The sequence below is a fragment of the Pan troglodytes genome, chromosome 1, assembly GCF_028858775.2.
Source record: "Pan troglodytes isolate AG18354 chromosome 1, NHGRI_mPanTro3-v2.0_pri, whole genome shotgun sequence".
Lineage (NCBI taxonomy): Eukaryota > Metazoa > Chordata > Mammalia > Primates > Hominidae > Pan > Pan troglodytes.
Window position 1 is genome coordinate 9,103,182 of NC_072398.2, and position 7,201 is coordinate 9,110,382.

The following is a 7,201-nucleotide window of genomic DNA, read 5'->3' on the forward strand; positions in this document are numbered from 1 at the left end:
GCATTCAACACGTATTAGCCAAAACGTTTATGGATAATTGGCAACCGAGAAACAAAAGAAGACATAAAAATATTTATTTTGTTCTTATGTCACAGAGAAATTCCTATGAAGCTAAAGAATTCTGGTATTGAATTTCTAGACATATATACCCTTTCTAAGTGAAGACATACCATTTCTGCCTCTGTGCCCGGCTTTGATTCTCACTTTTTTCTGTGCCCAAATATTTTTCTTATCTATTTTGCTTGCCTTAATCCTTCTCACCTCCTTTTCATTTATTTTTATTTTTATTTTTTGAGATGGAGTCTCACCCTGTCGCCCAGGCTGGAGTGCAGTGGCGTGATCTTGGCTCACTGCAACCTCCGCCTCCCGGATTCAAGCGATTCTCCTGCCCCAGCCTCCCGAGTAGCTGAAATTACAGGCACACGCCACCACGCCTGGCTAATTTTTGTATTTTTAGTAGAGTTGGAATTTCACCATGTTGGTCAGCCTGGTCTCGAACTCCTGACCTCCTCCTGACCTCGTGATCCGCCTACCTCGGCCTCCCAAAGTGCTGGGATTACAGGCGTGAGCCACCCCCTGCCTTTCACCTCCATTTTTATCATGAATTTCAGCTTCTCCAAGAGGCCTCCTTTAAAGTAGGTTATTTCCCTGTCTTAGAGCATCTGTCTTAACCTTCAAATTCTTGATCACAATTGTAATTATATGTTTGATTATTGACTTGTTCATTGTCTGTCTTGGCTCTTACCCATTACAATGCAAGTTCCCTGAGGGCGGGAAGCAAATGTGCTTTATCACCACCATCACCTGCTGGCAAAGTGCTTAGAACTCAAATATTCTCAATGAATCACGAACAAAATCAGGAGTAAAACAAATAGATCAGGCTTCAAGCAATGCTTTCGAAGCCCTCTTTCTATTTTTTTTTTTTTTTTTGAGACGGAGTCTCGTTCTGTCACCCAGACTGGAGTGCAATGGCGCCATCTTGGCTCACTGCAACCTCTGCCTCCCGGGTTCACGCAATTCTCCTGCCTCAGCCTCCCGTGTAGCTGGGATTACAGGCACACACCACCACGCCTGGCTGATTTTTTTTGTATTTTTAGTAGAGACAGGGTTTCACTATATGGGCCACACTGGTCTCGAACTCCTGACCTCGTGATCCTCCCACCTTGGCCTCCCAAAGTGCTAGGAGCCACCCAGGCGTGAGCCACCGTGCCCGGCCTCTAAGCCCTCTTTCAACTTATTTTGTTTTGTTTTGTTTTGGAGACGGAGTTTCACTCTGTCACTGAGGCTGGAGTGAAGTGGCATGATCTCGGCTCACTGCAAGCTCTGCCCGCTGGGTTCAAGTGATTCTCCTGCCTCAGCCTCCTGAATAGCTGGGATTATAGGCACCCCCTCCATCACACTTGGCTAGCTTTTGTATTTATTTTTAGTAGAGATGGTATTTCATCATTTTGGCTAGGCTGGTCTCGAACTCCTGACCTCGGGTGATCCACCTGCCTCGGCCTCCCAAAGTGCTGAGATTACAGGTGTGAGCCACTGTGCTTGGCCGCAGGTTCTTTAAATATTGAAGGGAGTTGGCACTTTGTGGGAGTTAAGATAACATATCTTAGAGACTAGCAGGCTGCTTTGTACCAAGGGCTTGAGCTGTACCCACCCACCCACTTCCATCCCTACAGCTGAGATTGATTAGTTGGACGCTCTCTAAGCCATTGTTGCCTGAGGCCCATAAAACTATTGCCTTGATGAAGGCAAGTTAGCAGACCCTGAGCCTTTCTCCCCAGGAATCCTGGAATCAACAACTCTAGGATGTCTAAAGACAGGAAATTTTAAATTGTAAAAAAGACAACCCAATTGCTCTTTTTATTTTTATTGTCATTTAAAAATCTTATATTTAATATTTTTTTTATCTGCCATAAATGAAGTCCCAGGAGCTTTAGTGGAGCAGAGGAAGAAACGGCTAGAAGATGTTTCCTTGGCTAGGAAGTGTCTGAAAGACTAGATGAGCACTAAAGCACTAAAGAGTTGCAGCAACCTTTCATGTGTTGTCTGAGCAAGGAGAGGCAGACTTCCAAATTAGTTTTCTTATCCTCCCCTCCTAATCTCTGAGTGAAAGATTTAAAGTGTTGTCATAGGTACTGATAAATTAATCCCAGTAAGCAAGTAATACAATCACCTTTCCCTTAGACTCTGGTGACAGATTTTGTTTGTTTGTTTGTTTGTTTTGAGACGGAGTCTGGCTCTGTCTCCCAGGCTGGAGTGCAGTGGCACGATATTGGCTCCCTGCAACCTCTGCCTCCTGGGTTTAAGCGATTCTCCTGCCTCAGCCTCGCGAGTAGCTGGTATTACAGGCGCGCGCCTCCACACCTAGCTAATTTTTCTATTTTTAGTAGAGACCAGGTTTTGCCATGTTGGCCAGGCTGGTCTCAAACTCTTGACATCTGCCCGCCACAGCCTCCCAAAGCACTGGGATTATAGGTGTGAGCCAGCCAGCATGGCAGACAGATGTTTCTATACCACTACGAGAAACACTAGCTATGTTATGGATGGTAAAATTGTCTGGCCGGGCATGGGTGGCTCACGCCTGTAAAACCAACACTTTGGGAGGCTGAGTTCGAGACCAGCCATGGCGAAACCCTGTCTTTACTAAAAGTACAAAAATCAGCCTGGAGTAGTGGTGGGCGCCTGTAATCCCAGCTGCTTGGGAGGCTGAGGCAGGAGAATTGCTTGAACCCAAGAGGTGGAGGTTGCAGTGAGCTGAGATCATGCCATTGCACTCCAGCCTAGACGACAGAACGAGACTCCGTCTCAAAAAAAAAAAATTTCCCTTCCTAGTGATCACCTTTATACAAATGAAGCTCCAATAAAGATGTGTGAAATCAAATTTCCCACTAGCCTTCTCCTGCTCTTCTGAGGAAAATGAAGCTGATGCAAAGCTCCTCTTTGAAGGTACCGCTTTGCATTGCACAAAAACCCAACAACCAGCCATTTCCTAGTGAAGTCTACATTATCTGGGGGCAGTTCCCTGGAAAGATCTGCAGTGAGAGATGTGGGTTTAAAACTCCCTTTCTGATCAGAACAAGTTTCCCCTAATGCCTGTGCAGAAGTGCAAAGGATGAAGGCATTTGTTTTATAGTGAGCAAGCAAGCCATTGCCCCTAACTGAAACATTTGTATTTTCTACTTCACCTTTTTCTGGCCTTTTTCCATATGGTGATAACTACATTGGCTCTTACATTCTAAGAGAAAGTGCTGATGCTTAGAATTCAAAGTGTGTGTGTGTGTGTGTGTGTGTGCATATATATACATTTATATATATACATATACATACATATATATACATATACATACATATATACACACATATATATACATATATATATATACACACACACATATACATATATACTCTTTCTCTCTCTCTCTGAGGTTGCAGTGAGCCGAGATCGTGCCACTTCACTCCAGCCTGGGTGAAAGAGCGAAACTCCGTCTCCAAAAACCAGAAGATTTTAGGGAGCAGTGTGATTTAAATCAATATTAAGAGCGTCTTCATCATGCATTAAAATATGCATGGACAAACTAATGTCTATTAGGAAAAATGTGTAGGCCAGTTGTTATTGGTGTTATTCTCAGCTTACTGAAAAATCCATGTATTTGGCCAGCTTTTTGTGGGGAGCCTTTATTTTACTAGTTAAGGCAGAAAAAAAGATTACTAAGCCCAGAATGCTCACCAGAATATGCTTGCCTCTCTTCTGTACATATTTATACCGTCAGAGGCATTTGAACCACAGCAATTCCGTCTTGAGTAGGGGCTGGGTAAAATAAGACTGAGACCTACTGGGCTGCATTCCCAGCCAGTTAGGCATTCTAAGTCACAGGATGAGATAGGCTGGCACAAGATACAGGTCATAAAGATCTTGCTGCTAAAACAAGTTGCAGTAAAGAAGCGGGCCAAATCCCACCAAACCCAAGATGGCGACGAGAGTGACCTCTGGGCATCCTCACTCCAAACTCCCACCAGCGCCATGGCAACGTCAGGAAGTTGTCCTATGGTCTACAAAGGGAAGATATGAATAATTCCCCCTCTTGTTTAGCATATAATCAGGAAATAACCATAAAAATGTGCAACCTGCAGCCCTCGGTAGTGCTTTGCCTATGGGGTAGCCTTTCTTTATTCCTTTACTTTCTTTACAAACTTGCTTTCACTTTACTCCATGGACTAGCACCAAATTCTTTCTTGCCCGAGAACCCACTTTTGGGGGCTGGATCAGGACCCCTTTCTGGTAACAATACAACAATCAGCTTTTCTCCTTCCCTTCCCATGGTCCTTTCTGTTGTGTAAATTTTTCTTTTTTCTTTTTCTTTTATTTATTTTATTTTTTTGAGGTGGGAGTCTAACTCTGTTACCCAGGCTGGAGTGCAGTGGTGCAATCTCAGCTTGCTGCAACCTCTGCCTTTGAGTAGCTGGGACCACAGTTATGCACCACCACACCTGACTAATTTTTTATATTTTGGTACAGACAGGGTTTTATTACGTTGCCCAGTCTGGCCTCAAACTCCTGAGCTCAAGTGATCTGCCCACCTCAGCCTCCCAAAGTGCTGGGATTACAGGTGTGAGCCACCATGCCCTGCCCTGTTCGAACGTAAATTCTTTATTTTAGTGGTGGCAAGCTCTGTCAAGAGCAAAGACTTAGTTCTGCTAAATCTCTATTAAACTGAATAACTGAAAAAAGTTTTGTAAATTTTTTTCCACAGTGTATTGTTAAATAAGAAATTTTGTGCCTGCATGTGAAAACCTATGGTGCTTTTGTATGTATTTACATATAACTTTCATTTTAAGTGCATCAAAACACATAATACTGTTTTAGAACTCAATAACATAGTTGGGATCAGTCATTGCAGGTTCTAAGTGTTGCTCAAGAAGCCTTGAAAAATCTAAGGCTAAAGTTCCAGGGTCCAAAGCAGTAGTCGTTAGCCGTATGTGGTCATCAAGCAATAGATGAGCTTTAGATGAGCACTAAAGCGTTAAAGAAATAGGGCCAATCCGGCCGGGCTCGGTGGCTCACGCCTGTAATCCCAGCACTTTGGGAGCCCGAGGCAGGCAGATCACCTGAGGTCAGGAGTTCGAGACCAGCCTGGCCAACACAGTGAAACCCCGTCTCTACTAAAATACACAAAAATTAGCCGGGCGTGTTGGCAGGTGACTTAATCCCCGCTACTTGGGAGGCAGAGGCAGGAGAATCATTTGAACCCAAGAGGCAGAGGTTGTAGTGAGCCGATATCAAGCAATTGCACTCAAACCTGGGGGATAGGAGTGAGACTTCTCTCAAAAAAAAAAAAAAAAAGGGCCAATCTGAATGGAAATGTTGCTGTTAGTGTAAAATATATACCAATCTCAAACACTTAGGACAAAAGCATGTAATGTATCTCAATAATTTTTATTGATTTTTCAAATAAAAATATTTTGCATATTTTGGGTTAAATATAGTATTAAACTTAATTATATTTGTTTCTTTGTCCCTTTTTAAATATGGCTACTAGAAAATCTTGAATTATGCATGAGGTTCATATTATATAGCATTTCTGTTGCAGAGCACTACTCTAAGGCCAAGGATAGCCTTCCTCAACCTTAATTTCTTATTGATTTTGTCTTTAGAACTCCTCTCGCAACTTCTTGCCACTGGAAAAGGTTATTATGGGTTGAGTCCATTTCAGTGGCCTTCTATAGGTAATCCTGAATATTTTTCACAACCCACTTAAGAGATCCTGAGGGTATGGTAACATACAGTCACAACTGTAAGCAGGAGGATGGCTTGAGCCCAGGAGTTGAGACCAACCTGGGTAACATGGTGAGAGCAAGTCTCTACTGGGGGGTGGAGGTGAGGGGAGGGGGGTGGGAGGGGGTTGGGGAATGGGTGGCAAACGCCTGTGGTCCCAGCTACTCAGGAGGCTGAGGCAGGAGGATCACTTGAGCCTGGGAGGTCAAGGTTGTAGTAAGCTGGGATCAAGCCACTGCACTCCAGCCTAGGCAACAGGGTGAAATCCTGTCTCAAAAACAACAACAACAAAGCAAAACACCAAACAAACAAAAAAATAGGAAGCCATGTAGTTTATTGATAAGGGCAAATGGTAACATAGTTCTATGCATTAGAATCTATCATCCTACTTTCACACCATCTACAATCCTGGGAAGTCTGTTAATATTTTTATACTTCCATTTATCACCAATTTTCAATATAACAGAATGGAGCATTATATAATATCTTTTAAGAACTATTTGATTCTTGCAATTATTTATGTAGCTAGGGTGTGAGCCAAGCAGTGGTGTGGAATGCGGAAACAGAGGTTAATGGATCACCTTGGGAGCATCTTCACACTGAACAGGGGGGGCTCTTGTTCTCTTAACACTTCCCCTGCCACCATGTTTCTGATAGGTATCCAGCTTCCATTCTTTTTCTGTCCCCCAAAGTCACTATAAAAATGTCTATTTAAACCATTTGCTACTTCTTCTGTCATCATTCTACCATAATAAATTAAATCCCCCCCACCTACCTTTGTTTTGAGACAGGGTCTCACTCTGTCACCCAGACTGGAATGCAGTGGCATGATCACAGCTGACTGCAGCTTCTACCTCCTGGGCTCAAGTGACTCTCTCACCTCAGCCTACTTAGTAGCTAGGAGTACAGGTGCAGGCCACCATGCCTGGCTAATTTTTTTGCTTTTTGTAGAGATGAGTATCTCAATATGTTGGCCAGGCTGGTCTTGAACTCATGGCCTCAAGCAATCCTCTTGCCTCAGCCTCACAAAGTGCAGCATGAGCCACTGCTCCCATCTGCCTTTTTTAGTGATACTTTTTAAAAGTAGCTTGGAAGAGTGTAGGGAGAATTGGCCTCAGAGAAAGTGAGTTCAAATCTTGACTTTGCCATTTATTGCCTGAGTGATTTTGAACAAACCACTTAATCTCTGCAAGGTTCAATTTCCTCATCTGTGAAAGAAGTATAATGGCAGTGTATTAGTCCATTTTCATGCTGCTGATACAGACATACCCAAGACTGGGCAATTTACAAAAGAAAGAAGTTTAAAGGACTTACAGTTCTATGTGGCTGGGGAGGCCTCACAATCATGCTGGAAGGTGAAAGTCACATCTCACATGGTGGCAGACAAGAGAAGAGAACTTGTGCAGGGAAACTCCCCTTTTAAAACCACCA